The sequence below is a fragment of the Papio anubis genome, chromosome 5 (genome assembly GCF_008728515.1).
Source record: "Papio anubis isolate 15944 chromosome 5, Panubis1.0, whole genome shotgun sequence".
Classification (NCBI taxonomy): Eukaryota; Metazoa; Chordata; class Mammalia; order Primates; family Cercopithecidae; genus Papio; species Papio anubis.
The window spans coordinates 55,978,863-55,992,042 of NC_044980.1; the positions used below are offsets into that span (position 1 = coordinate 55,978,863).

The window sequence follows — 13,180 nt, forward strand, 5'->3', positions numbered from 1 at the left end:
TCTGTATTTTATCTGAACTATGTCCTGAAAATTTCTTCCATTGCAGTAAACATTAATTTTTCTCTTGACTGTGTGTCATGCTTCAGTGGACAGGGTGGATAGCAAGCATAGACAATGGAGTAGGTAAAGTTTATGAACCTAAGGGCGCTGTCTGGGGCAAAGCCACATCCCCTGCTGTCCTGTCCAGGTGTAGTAACAGTAGAAAGTTAACTGTGTTCAATGAAGGTATACACAGGAGACACAAAAGACAGTATCATCTGCATGCCTGCAAGCTTCTGAAGGACAAGGCTTGCAAATTGTTCCTCTCCATATCTCCACCATAGGGTCATAGGCACATGCTAAGTACTCAAGAAATACTTGTAGATGGATATGCAGATGGATGGATGTGGCAAATAGTAGTTACTTAATGTAGGTGTTATGTAATGATCTCGTATTTTGAGTAGTTGATGATGAAGAGAAAGGACAAAAGCTTTCATTTTTGCAACAGGAAAATAAATTATGGATATATTACACTAAACAAATATAATAGCATATAGCATATGCTATTTTGTCATCCAATTTTTTCCAAACAGTGCTTTGATATGTTAGGTAAGGGTGGAAAGGGGGAAAAAATGCCCAGTACAGCTCATGAAGCCTCTTTCTCACCAGATCTTGTAAAATGCAAGCTACTTGGGAGTGGACGAATGACTTAACGATGATGTTGTCAGGGCCCTCAGAATAAATATTGCCTTTTCCATTCCCACTGTGGGTACTACAAGTGCCACTGGCACCTTGTCAAGAAGTTGAGATCTCCTCATTCTTATCTTCTGCGTCAGGCAGCACAAGATGGTAAAAAAAAACTCGTTCAAAATGCACTTGAATATTCCATCCCTTGTCCTTGCATTTACACTATTTTCTTGCAGCTGAAAGCCTAACAGCTAGTAAGTAGAAAAGGAGAGGACAGAACCATCCAAAAGTCAGCCTTTCCTTCCTAAGGAGAGCCCTCGGTGGGGTTTGTCCATCAAACAGTAGCCTCCCTAATGGCGTCTTCACTCTTTCTTCCTTTGCCACCCAGTATCGAGACACTTCTCATCTCTCAGAAGTAAGGAACTTCAGAATTGGTTTCAGTTTTATGATTCTCTTTCAGCAGCCATCCCAACAGTCTATAAGATGAAAGAACCACTCAGGGCAGCAGGGACTTTAGAACTGATTGAAAGTCATTTATGGCCAGACACGATGGCTTATGACTGTAATCCCAGCACTTTGGGAGGCCGAGGTGGGCAGATCACTTCAGGTCAGGAGTTGGAGACCAGATTGGCCAACATGGTGAAACCCCATCTCTAAAAAAAAAAAAAGAAAAAGAAAAAAGAAAAAAAAAATTAGCTGGGCATGGTGGCGCATGCCTGTAGTCCCAGCTACTTGGGAGGCTGAGGCAGGACAATTGCTTGAACCTGGGAGGTTGCAGTGCCGAGATCGTGCCACTGCACTCCAGCCTGGGCGACAAAGTGAGACTCCATCTCAAAAAAAAAAAAAAAAAAAAAAAAAAAAGGAAAAGAAAGCCACTGATTATTGTCAGTAGCCGGGGCAGGAGTAGGTTATAGAATAGAGAATGAGGCAATTCTTTCTGGCCAAGGATCCTGTTTCATAAGTGAGTTGGCTTTTTGGCAGTTAAGAATCCATATTTGGCTGGGCATGGTGGCTCATGTCTATAATCCCAGGACTTTGGGAGGCCGAGGCGGATGGATTACTGGAGGTCAGCAGTTCAAGACCAGCCTGGTCAACATGGCAAAACCTGACTCTACTAAAAATACAAAAATTAGCAGGGCGTGGTGGTGCACGCCTGTACTCCCAGCTACTGGGGGAGCTGAGGCAGGAGGATCACTTAAATCCAGGAGGTGGAGATCTCAGTGAGCCGAGATCATGCCACTGCGTTTCAGTCTGGGCAACAGGGAGAAACTCCATCTTAAAAAAAAAAAAAAAAAAAAGTCAGGATACAGAAAAAATATCTATCTTCATATAGTTTTATGAGGGAGCTTACAAGGCTCAGCTGGAATATTCAAAGGCAAGGTACTTCAAAGGAAGCAAAAACATGCTATTTTTAGATTTAACTTAGATTTCTAAAACTTCTGTGCAACTCTCTTATGTGGGTATGTGACACACCAGTAAACAGGGTGGATGTGACCCTGGCAGGGTGAGCTAAGAAACTTGGATTCCTTGAAGGAAATAACTTTCTGTGATATCATGACTGGCGGGGTACTGCTGGTGGGGGATGACTGGCAGGGGATGCGCAGGTGCAGATGGATGGAAGCCCTTGGCATTGGGGCTTCTGTCATGCATCCAAATCCCCAGTGCCCCTATTCCTCCACCCAGGTCATTCCTGCTCATGATATCAGTACTCTGACTCACAAGTAGCCTGCAGCAGCTGAAAGGAAATGATGTGGCAACTGTGTACGAAGACTGGTTAAACGCTGCAGACAGAAAAGAAAATCCATTTGAAAATATGTTGCTGTATTTTACAAAAGGCTGTTCAAGATTTAAAAAGTATGTTTAGCATTCCAAGTATTTTCCCTTCTGTGTCTTCAGAGACCATCTCTGAGAGTGATGTTTTGTTTATTTAACATTTAATCAAAAGAGATGTGGACCCCACCAGCTTTTGAACAGCAGATTCAGTAGCACTGCCTCTTGCATTAAGTTTGAAAAGAGAAACTTCAACCACACAGAGAATTTGATGTCTGTAATATGCACTAAAAGATCAGCTGGTCTAACTTTACAGGGCTAATAAAAGGGAAAATTTTTCCTGTGCTCAGGTCTTTTATGAATTATAAATAACCATTCACTTTGGAAGATAGCACATCATAAAATTTTTTTTCACAAATATGCACAAATCCATTTTAAGATCCAAGGAAAAAGATGTTCAAAAGTCTCAGATGTACTCAGTTTTGATTTCGTAGGGAAACATGTTCTTTTACCATATGGATGCTTTTAAGGGGGCCTTCAGCTGGGGCTCAATAATGACACTCCAGTGGCTAAATAAGGGATTTCTTTCCTTCTAACATTATTTCTCTGTTATTAAAGGTGGAAAAACCTTCCACAAATAGCATACTATTAGAGTGCTTTAGGGGGTATCCTGGGAATCAAGGTTATGTGTCTGCTCCAGAAATACTGTCTGTAATTATCATTCCTCCGTGGTTCTGAGGATGCAGTCTTGGTGTTTTCATTAATTTTTTCATTCTATAAGTCTGCAGTGTGTGCCTGCTCTTGATATTCAATATTTTACAGTAGGAATTTTGTTGTTGTTGTTGTTTTTAGGGTCACAGATCTCTCCCTTCTCTTTTCCTCTCATAATAACCGTTTCCTGGCTTCTTTTGCCTACTGAAATAAAAAAGTATGAAAGGCTAGATTTGAAAAGAAAAATAATTCAGATATGAAATTTTTGCAATTCCAGCCTTCATCTTCTCTATTTATAATCTGCTAATATGAGCATTAAAAAATAGAGCATTCAGATCTACCAAGCACTTGAAGACGGTTCATGGGTCGCAAGAGCACATAGATTTCCTCCCAGTGCTTTGTTATCAGTATTTTCAAATATGCACCACATTAAAAGAATTTTACAGTGAACACCTATATGCCCACGATCTAGTTGTAGATTCTGCTATTAATAGTTGACTCTTCTTGCTTTATCACATATTTATACACCCCTCCTCCATTAATTCATCTTATTTTTTCATGTGTTTAAAAGTGAATTGTAGGCATCCACCAATATCTACTTTAAAACTTCAGTTTGGTATTTACTTTTTTCATTTGGTATGAAATTTACAGATTTTAAACTGTTAACACTAAGTGTCCAGTTTCAGAGTTTTGACAGATATATCCCTGTGTGCCCAAACCCTTACTGAGATATAAAATATTGTCTTCACTTGGGAAGATCCCTCATTTATCTTTCCTGTCAATCCTTGTTCTTAATCCCTTTCCCAAACCCAGAGGCAACCACTGTTTTGATTTTTTTCAGCACAGATTAGCTTTGTCTATTCTATAATTTCATGTGAAAGGGTCAAATAGGTTGAATTCTTTGTGTGAGACTTCTTTCACTCAGCATAATTTTTTGAGATTTGTTCATGTTATTGTGTGAACAGTGGTAGCCTATTCTTTTGTATTGCTGAGTAGTATTCCATTGTATGACTAAACCACAGTTTGCACATTTATTCTCTCTCTCCTTTTTGTTTTTTGTTTTGTTTTGTTTTGTTTTGTTTTAGATGGAGCTTCACTCTGTTGCTCAGGCTGGAGTGCAATGGTGTGATCTCAGTTCACTGCAAGTGGGTTCAAGCGATTCTCTTGCCTCAGCCTCTTGAGTAGCTGGGATTACGGGCACCCACCAACACACTTGGTTATTTTTTGCATTTTTAGTAGAGACAGGGTTTTCACCTGGTTGCCAGGCTGGTCTTGAACTCCTGACTTCAAGTGATCCAAGTGATCTGCCTGCATTGGCCTCCCAAAGTGTTGGGATTACAGGGGTGAGCCACCGTGCTGGGCCCCTGCGCATTCATTCTCTTCTTGATGGATACCTGGGCTGTATTCAGTTTTTGACTATTACTAATAGAGCTGCTATGAACACTCTTATACAAGTATTTTGATGAACACATGTTTTCATTTCCCTTAGGAAAAGACCTACTTATGTAATTGCAGGATCACAGCTAGTATATATCTAGTTTTTGAAGAAAATGCTATTTCTTTTTCTAAAGTTGATGTGCCATTTTATATTCATATCAACAATGTATAGGAGTTCCAGTTGCTCCACATCCTTGCTGACATTTAGTGTTTTCATTCTTTATATTTTAAACCATCCTGGCGGTAGTGATACTTCATTCAGGTTTTAATTTGCATTTTCCCAGTAACTAAAGATATTGAGCACATTGTCATGGGCTTATCTGCCATTTATATATCTTCTTTGGTAAAGTGTCTTTCATCCATTCAAAAAAGTTTTCTCTTTATTAATAAGTGGGAGTCCTTTATATACCCTGGATATCAGTCCTCTGTCAAGTTTATGTTTTGTAAATAATTTCTTCCAGTCTATATCTTGACTATTTGTTTTTTAATGGTCTCTTTTCATGACAGGTTTTTTATTTTGTTTAAATCTAATTTATCAGTTTTTTTGTGGTTATGGCTCTCGGTGGCCTAAACAAAGCACATTGATCTTAATAAATGGTGTTCACAAAATGTGTTGTAAGCTCAAGATAATCCAAAGCTTCACTGTGGTCACTGTAATAGAAGTGTTTGCCTAAAGAAACATCCATGTCCATACATACTGGGAACAACTGAGGAAAACCTTGTGAACTGTTTACACTCTCAAGAGCCCCAGAGAATGAATCCAACTCTAGACCTCCCTTTTCACTTTGTTTTATAATAAGAAGCTTTCTGTTTTGATGGCTGGAAGGAGTCACCACAGGCAAAACTACCCGGTCATGGCCTTGTTCTGGAATCAAGTCAGCCTTTATGCTTATGAGCAGGATAAATGTATTATTTTAATAAGCATATGTTATTGGGAGATCATATTTTAAATAGTTTAATATATGGCATGAATGAATAAAAAATAGACTCCCCAGAAGCTTTAAAAACATTCAAAGAAAGAAATCCACAGAGAGACCCAGGTGTCAGTTATGACATGGGGCAAAATGAAGAAAACAGGACTTGGGAAAACAGAGATCTACTGAAGGGATATAGCGATTCTTTAGAGTTGTTTTTAGGCTACGCATTAAAGGGTTTCCCAAGATTTTACCCTGGTCTCTTTGCCAGCTGCTCTGCTTGTCAGTGAAGCTGTTTGATTTCTCTCTTTGTTTCTTGTTCGAACAAAAAGGACACTCAATACAGACATGACATTTTGAAAACTAAACTCACATCTTTTTCACCCTAACTTCATTGTTGTTTTGGCCTACTTTCTCTTAGACACTTTCTTGAGGGTTCAGGCTGAATGTGGTCTTTTAAACTTTCAAACTCCCTTGAGTACCTCTTTCTGTGATTCCGTCTCCTCCTAGTGATCATTAATGGTCTGCAACTGTTTCTTTATTTGTGGGGTATCTTGGGCCTTTCGCTTCTTCAGTTTTCTACTTTTTATCATTAAAAATCCCCCCCCCCTTTATTAGAGACTGATTTAGGAAAAGAAAGGGATGGAACTTAAATGAATGAACTGCTGTTTGATTGCAGATTGAAATTAGTGGCCAAGTTTTTGGTTTTTGTTGATTTAGTAGACTTTTATAAACCAAAACTAACTGTATGATTCTCATTGGAAGTTATGTTGAAATATAAGATATGAAGAGAGTACCAATTCACAAAGCCCTGGACTGTTCTAACCCTAGGGAATACTCACTGGTGGCTGTGTGGGTGTGCCTGCCAGGCTGGGAAGGGATCTAGCATAATGGTGAGTTTCGTAACGCACCAGCCCAGGTCCAACTGCTTGAGTAGGAAGATTAGAGGTGGGTGGTTAGTTTTGTGGCCTCCTGGATCTGTTCCTGAAGAGAGCAGGTAAGTTCAGGAATGGAGAAGTCTAGGTTTTAAGTTAGAAATGTCAAGCAGGACTTCGAGACCTCTGAAATAAAGATGTGTCCTAAGTAATTAACACACAAACCTGATGGAAGCAATCATAAGGGAGAAATGAATGGGGTTGAAATCACAGGGCCACATGACAAATTATGTCTGGCTATGCAAGTGGGTTAAATCACTTCCTAAGATGTTGCCAACAGCACAAATATCTGTATTCACCATCACATGCAACCAAAGAATTAACCAAACTCTTCAAGTTTCTTCCCCTTTGGAATAATAATTCCTGCTATTATGGTGTTTCCACTAAGGTACTGGAGATCCAGGGCAAAGTCTAATTGAGGTGGGTTCCACTGGCCTGCAGTGTGGGCAGCATTAAGCGGGTACCCGAATGTGGTGGGGGAGGACTGTGAAGCTCTACTTTCTGTGCAACTGTTAGGGAAGTCCTGTTGCCAGCCCTCCTCAAACATCATTTTCTGCTCATGAATATTGTCTTTTATACCAATAGAGGTGGGAGAGGGAACTATTCAGAATTCAGTCTCAAAATCTTTTATCCTTTTCTCTCATTTACTTCAAAATGTATATAAAGTAAAATGCAGAACCCCCCGAAAACCATTTCAGCCTGAAACTAAGCTCAAGCTCTTTAGCTGGACTATGGAGTCCTTCACGGGCAGAAGGATTTGATAGAGGAAATGAATTATAGGGGGATGCTTTTCTTTGATTTACCAGAGTTCAGTAGAAACATCTGGGTTACCTGCCGTTAGATTTTCTGAAGGGAGGGTTCAGCCATTGCTACCATAGCTCTTAGTACCATAAGGTTTATCTGAATCTCTGAATATCTATGATCTTGCAAGATCCAAATTTCCCTTCAAGCTGATATTTGTCTTTCATTTGTTTCCTAATTAGCATTCAGGTTTCAGCCCAAGAGTGCACTGCCAGAGGCATAACACCTCCCTTGGTGGGGACCTTTGTTGGCATCACTCTAAAATGAATTCATATGACTGTTCTCTGATTTTCAACTTTGCTTTGTGGTACAAGGTCTGTGAATGTTTATTCGACAATACGTGTGCGCCTCTCTCATTTCCTGTTTTTTAAGGGCTGCACTTAATTTATTTGAAAGGGTGGAATATTTTAAATTACAATTCAGCAGTTTTACTAAGGAAGGCTGTAAAACACAATGAGCAAGGAGTTTTACTTCCTCCTTCCAATTGCTACTCCCTGTTTTGAAATCTTGATGTCCTCCAATCAATGGGAATGACTTTAACTTACACTGTAACATTTTTAACAGCAACCACGCCATGGCTGGAGCTGCAGAGGGGCATGGGATTCCTGCACACTGTAATTCCATTTTTCCAGACGCCTTATTAGTACACGGAATGCGTCTGCCTGTGCTTGATATTGTTCTATCTTGTTAAGTCCCCTCCCCCAGGCAGAGCGTTTGGATTGGTTAAGGAATACGGTCGCTTAGCCAATCAAGTGAAACCTTTCTCCTGCAACCCTAGCAACACCTGACAATGGTCATTGACAAACGTTAAGAGAAAACCCCTGACAAATCCAACCGGCCCTTGAAAGTGGTCCCTGTCAAGGGCAAGCAGGGCTACTCCTACCCACAGAGCACTTTGTGAGGCCAGAAGAGTTGGTGGTTTGTGTCCGACTTGCAAAAACAGAACCTGGATTTGGCTGCAAGTGCTTGAGTCTAGGGCCCTACTCCTATCTGCTGTCAATTTCAGCGAAACTGACTTTTGTTAGTTAAAGCCAGTGTTGGAGCTTGGGGTGGGGCGGGGGTGGATGGTTGTCTATGGTGGGGTGGCAGCGGGCAAGTGTGCTCATACTCTCCCATACCAACTAGACCCCCATACCCACCAGAATATTTTCGGTGGTTGGAGGAAGAGGTCACATACAACTTCGGCCCCAGGGTCACACTTCTGTCACTGACGCTAATTTGTTTTGCAGGTAACAGGAGCATTTTTCTGAGGGCGGCAAGATACCTGGCTATGTCCCCAGTGGCGCCTTTCCAAGACTTCTGGCTACACATCTTTCACCTCCCAGCCTCGTGCTGAACCCTGTTGGGGTGCAGTTGGCCTGCCTGCCTCACCCACGGGCATATTGGGACACTCCTCACAGGGTGTAGTTAGACCTAAAAGAGCTCTCACCCCTCTCTGGGAGGCTTCATGACTGAGGAATCTGAAGGCAGATCTGGCAGAACCTAGGGAGGGGAACGGAATGGAGAGTAAGAAGGGGGACCTGCCAAAAACATGCACAGACAGTTCGTAGGCAAATGCATGTTCCCACAAAAGACATAATCGCTGTGTGTGTATGATACCCTGCCGAAGTCCCCTTACATGATCGTTCCAGTTAGTCTAGCCACCTTGAAGGCATATTTCAAACCCTGGTTGAGTAATCCATTGTGCCATGATTAGCTGTTAATGAAGCTGAAAACATCTAAATCATCTAACAAGTAATCTGAATTAATTTTTTATGATTACCACTTCCAGACAAGCTGGTGTCAGGACAAAGAAAGACCTGGGCATACAGACACAGACATTCACACATGCAGATAAAACGTGTACATACAAGCAAGTACACAGATAAACTTAGGCCAGAGGAGCAAAGGAGGAACAAGGGGGAAAAAGAAAAAGGGGAATGTTAAAGAGAGCCCATGAATTGAAGAGTGTGAAATCTTGTGTCAGACCTGTAAAAACAGAACCTGGATATGGATGCTAGGGCTTGAGTCTAGGGCCCTACTCTGATCTGCCACCATTTCAGTGAAACTGACTTTAGTTATTCAAAGCCAGTGTTGGAGCTGGGGCGGGGGATGGTCTATGGTGGGACTCTTCAATTCATGGACTCTCCTTAGTGAAGTTCATTTGGTCCTCCCCAACCCCCAGTGTCCCTTTTCCTCCTAGCATCACCCTTCAAGGCCTGTCCTGAATTTAATTTTCCACTGGAGGTTGGCATATAGCTTAAGGAATGCCTTGGGAGCATAAACTGGTAATGACTTGAAATCTTAACCCCTAAAAGGATATTCATACTTTTTAAAAAGGGGCTCAGGAAGGTGCAAAAGAATTAAATCTCTAATGGCTGAATTGTAAATTGGGATTATCTTTATTCTGGAGACTTGGTCTTGTTCAAATATACTTTTTGGGTACAGATCTCCTCTGGGCATTCCTAAGGCCAGAATTACAGGCAAGAAAAAGTGGTCCTGGAGAGGAGGGTGGGTTGCAGTGGGGAGAAATCCATCAGGTGGGTGCTCAGCAGGAGGACAGATCCTGAAGAAGTGTGGGAGAGGCCAGGAGGCTGAACTTCCACACAGAGACAAACTAGGAACTGGTTTTATAATCTTCCATATCTGTCCTTCAGGGAACTTGCAAACTTTCTGGTGGCATGAGATGTAGTATATTACAATACAGATTACATAACAGGTTAAAAGCTGAGTCTTACATGGTCATATACATGCACACAGGTTCTAGGTTCAAAGTCTCAAAGAAACTAAGTTATTCTGAGAGGATGTAAAATCGTGGACATTTGCCTATTAAGGAGACAAGTAAACTATTTTTTTCCTTTTTCAGATTTTTCAAGTTTTTCAGGTATGTCTGGTCAAGTTTTCTGTGGCTATGAGCAACTATCAAGTATGAAGATTATAGAGCAAAAAAAAGCAACATTACATGTTTATTTCTTGCTGTGGAAGTCAAGAGATTTTTATTTCCTCGTGAAGTAGAAAATAAAAAAATAAAATCAACAATGGATATACCATGGTTCTTTGTAACCCGAGTGTCATGAAGAGCTCTATAAAATATCTGAAGTGCTTGAGGGAAGTTACCTTCCCTCGAGGGAAAAGGTAAAGATTCTCACTACAGAGCTAATAGTTTCTGCTCAACAATTTGAATTTCACTTAAGGATAAACCTGAGAGCCCACATCTGGGAGAGCATATTTATCTTTAATGTAGCAGTTTGGAGGTGGAGGCATTCCTGGAAGAGAACAATGCCTGATGCATTATAGGCACAAAAATAAAGATTTGTTGCCTGCCTCCAAACCAACATTCAAAAATACTATCAAAGGAAGAAAACTCTAGAACCCCATTAGAGTGGATATCTCCCTGCTCTTAATCTCCAAGATCACTGTTTCCTATTTCCATGGAAACTAGAAGACTTGAAATTGCCAAACCTTGAGAGACACTTGAGATGAAAGCCAGAAAAAAAAAATAATAATAACAAAAGACAAATGTTACAGGCAGCATGTATGACAGTGTGGTAAAGTTTCTGACATTTGTTTGGGAAGATTCTCTTATTTCTTTGCTTGGAAGAATGCAATGATTTCCAGAATGTGGCAGTAATTTCTTCACACCATGCTGCTGAATGTTCATCGAGTAGATTTTACTCTTTTCTAGAAAGGAAAGGAAAGACCCATGGGCCTTGGCAGCAATCAAGTGAATGTTAAGCTGTTGGAAATTGCTCTCCCGGCACACCTTGACGTTAACCACAATGAGGAGGTCAGTCTGGCAGAAGTGCCCTTGCTCCCTCCCTTCCATTCAGTGAACAAATATTTATTGAGCACCTACTATTCTCCAGGTAATGTGTCCTACATACAACTAAATGAAAAATTACAACTCAGATATTAGTTCCTAGGAGAAGTACATGTAACTACTAGAGTGTGTAATAGGCAGAACTGACCTGTCAGGGCAGCTAGGCTTTCCTAAGGAAGTGTGATTAAGCTGAGCAGGAGGAAACCAGGCAGTGGTTGTGGGGCCTGGGGAAGGAGAACATTCCAGGGAGCAGGAACTCTTGGGCAAAGGCCTCTGGAGGAAGTGAGTGTTAAAGGAATGGAAAGTAGGCCTGAGTAGCCTGTGTTGGCAGAGCCCCAGAGAGCAAAGAGAATGAACCAAAAGGTAAGGCCATTTGGACAGGTGGGCAGGGACCAGGTCATTCCTAATGCACAGTCTTGAGTCTTGCAGGACAGGCTTGTTAAGGATTTGGTTTCTAACCCTCCCCTCTCAAGGGTGAACTCAAGCTGTCACAGGAGTGCATGGCATACAGTCCCTGTGTGTGACCTGGGAATGCAGATTTTGTTTCATCTGAAATCTGTCAAAACATGGCCATAGATTTCAGAAGTGAACCACCAAGTTCCAAACGTTATAATTTCGTGAAATGCTTTAAACCTAAATCATGTTCAGTAAATATTATTTTACACATGATGATTCAGTAGGCATCTCGGACTCATCATCATGAATGTCAATTATCATCCTATATTAACCCCTCAGAAGCCAGAGTTTGGTCATCTAATAACCTCACCATTTTCTGGGACCTGGCTGGAATCTAAGAAGTCTGTAGGAGGCAAAATAAATGTGACAAAGATCATGCACATTTTAACCAGGTGGGAGATCCTCATTAAGAACTTTGTTGATTTTACTTTACACATAATTGTAGAAAGTAGGTTCTCTGGGTTCAGAGGCCACAGCATGGGGAGAGCAATAATTCAGAAAGTGAGAAGGGACATTATGGGTGGTTATATGACAATAATTAAGAGTAACAGGGGCTGGGCATGGAGGTACATGCATGTAGTCTTAGCTACTCCTGAGGCAGGAGAATCACTTGAGCCCAGGAGTTTGAGTCCAGCCTCGGCAATACAGTAAGATCTTGACTCTAAAAAAACAACAAAAAAGTGAAAGTAACAGGAAATAGCACAACTGTAAAGTCTGACACCAACAAACCAAAACAAAACCTAGAACAAACTAAATAAAAAATGGAGGGAAAAGAAGGGAAGAGAAAGAAGGGAAGGGAAAGAAGGGAAGGGGAGTGAAGTGGGGAGGGAAGGGAACGGCAAAAGAAAAAAAGAGAAAAAGAGAAGAAAAATCAAGCCAGCAATCTGGTTTGTTGTTGTTATGAACAAGCAACCTTGCGTACCTTAGTAGCTCTTAAGGGCATCATTGTGCTTATAATCAGTCCTTATGATATGCTTAAGAAGTCAAAGAAGTGTGTCATGTTTTAGAAAGATTTCTAGCGTGCAAAGTTAAGCTTTTATTTTTATTCTATTTTGAGACAGAGTCTCACTCAGTCACCCAGAATGGAGTGCAGTGGTGTGATCTCAGCTCACTGCAACTTCTGCTTCCCAGGTTCAAGTGGTTCTTGTGCCTCAGCCTCCGGCGTAGCTGGGATTGCAGGTGCTTGCCACCGAGCCCAGCTAATTTTTTGTATTTTTAGTAGAGACAGGGTTTTGCCATGTTGGCTAGGCTGGTCTCAAACTCCAGGCCTCAAGTAATCTGCCTGCCTCGGCCTCCCAGAGGGCTGGGATTACACGTGTGAGCCACCACACACGGCCCCGTCAAGCTTTAAAAAGATTTTTAGGCCAGGCACAGTGGCTCACGCCTGTAATCCCAACACTTTGGGAGGCCAAGGCAGGCGGATCACCTGAGGTCGGGAGTTCAAGACCAGCCTGACCAACATGGAAGAAACCCCATCTCTATTAAAGATACAAAATTAGCCGGGAATGGTGGCGCATGCCTGTAATCCCAGATACCTGGGAGGCTGAGGCAGAGGAATTACTTGGACCCCAGAGGCGGAGGTTGTGGTGAGCCAAGATCGCTCCATTGTACTCCAGCCTGGGCAACAAGAACAAAACTCTGTTTTAAAAAAAAAAAAAAAAAAAAAGATTTTTGGTCCTTAAAAAGTACAA

The 13,180-nt window shown here is 41.4% G+C and overlaps 1 long non-coding RNA gene across 2 annotated transcripts; it reads left to right on the forward strand.

Annotated features, from left to right (window-relative positions):
• The first annotated feature begins 6,285 nt into the window (after positions 1 to 6,285).
• Positions 6,286 to 10,276, forward strand: LOC103885128. 2 transcript variants are annotated; one of them, XR_002522563.2, is made up of 3 exons: positions 6,286 to 8,254; positions 8,464 to 8,968; positions 10,080 to 10,276. It is a non-coding gene; the product is annotated as an uncharacterized LOC103885128 (long non-coding RNA). The 2 variants fall into 2 exon arrangements; XR_648034.4 differs by having other exon boundaries at positions 7,477 to 8,254; positions 8,464 to 8,740.
• Positions 10,277 to 13,180: the final 2,904 nt, after the last annotated feature.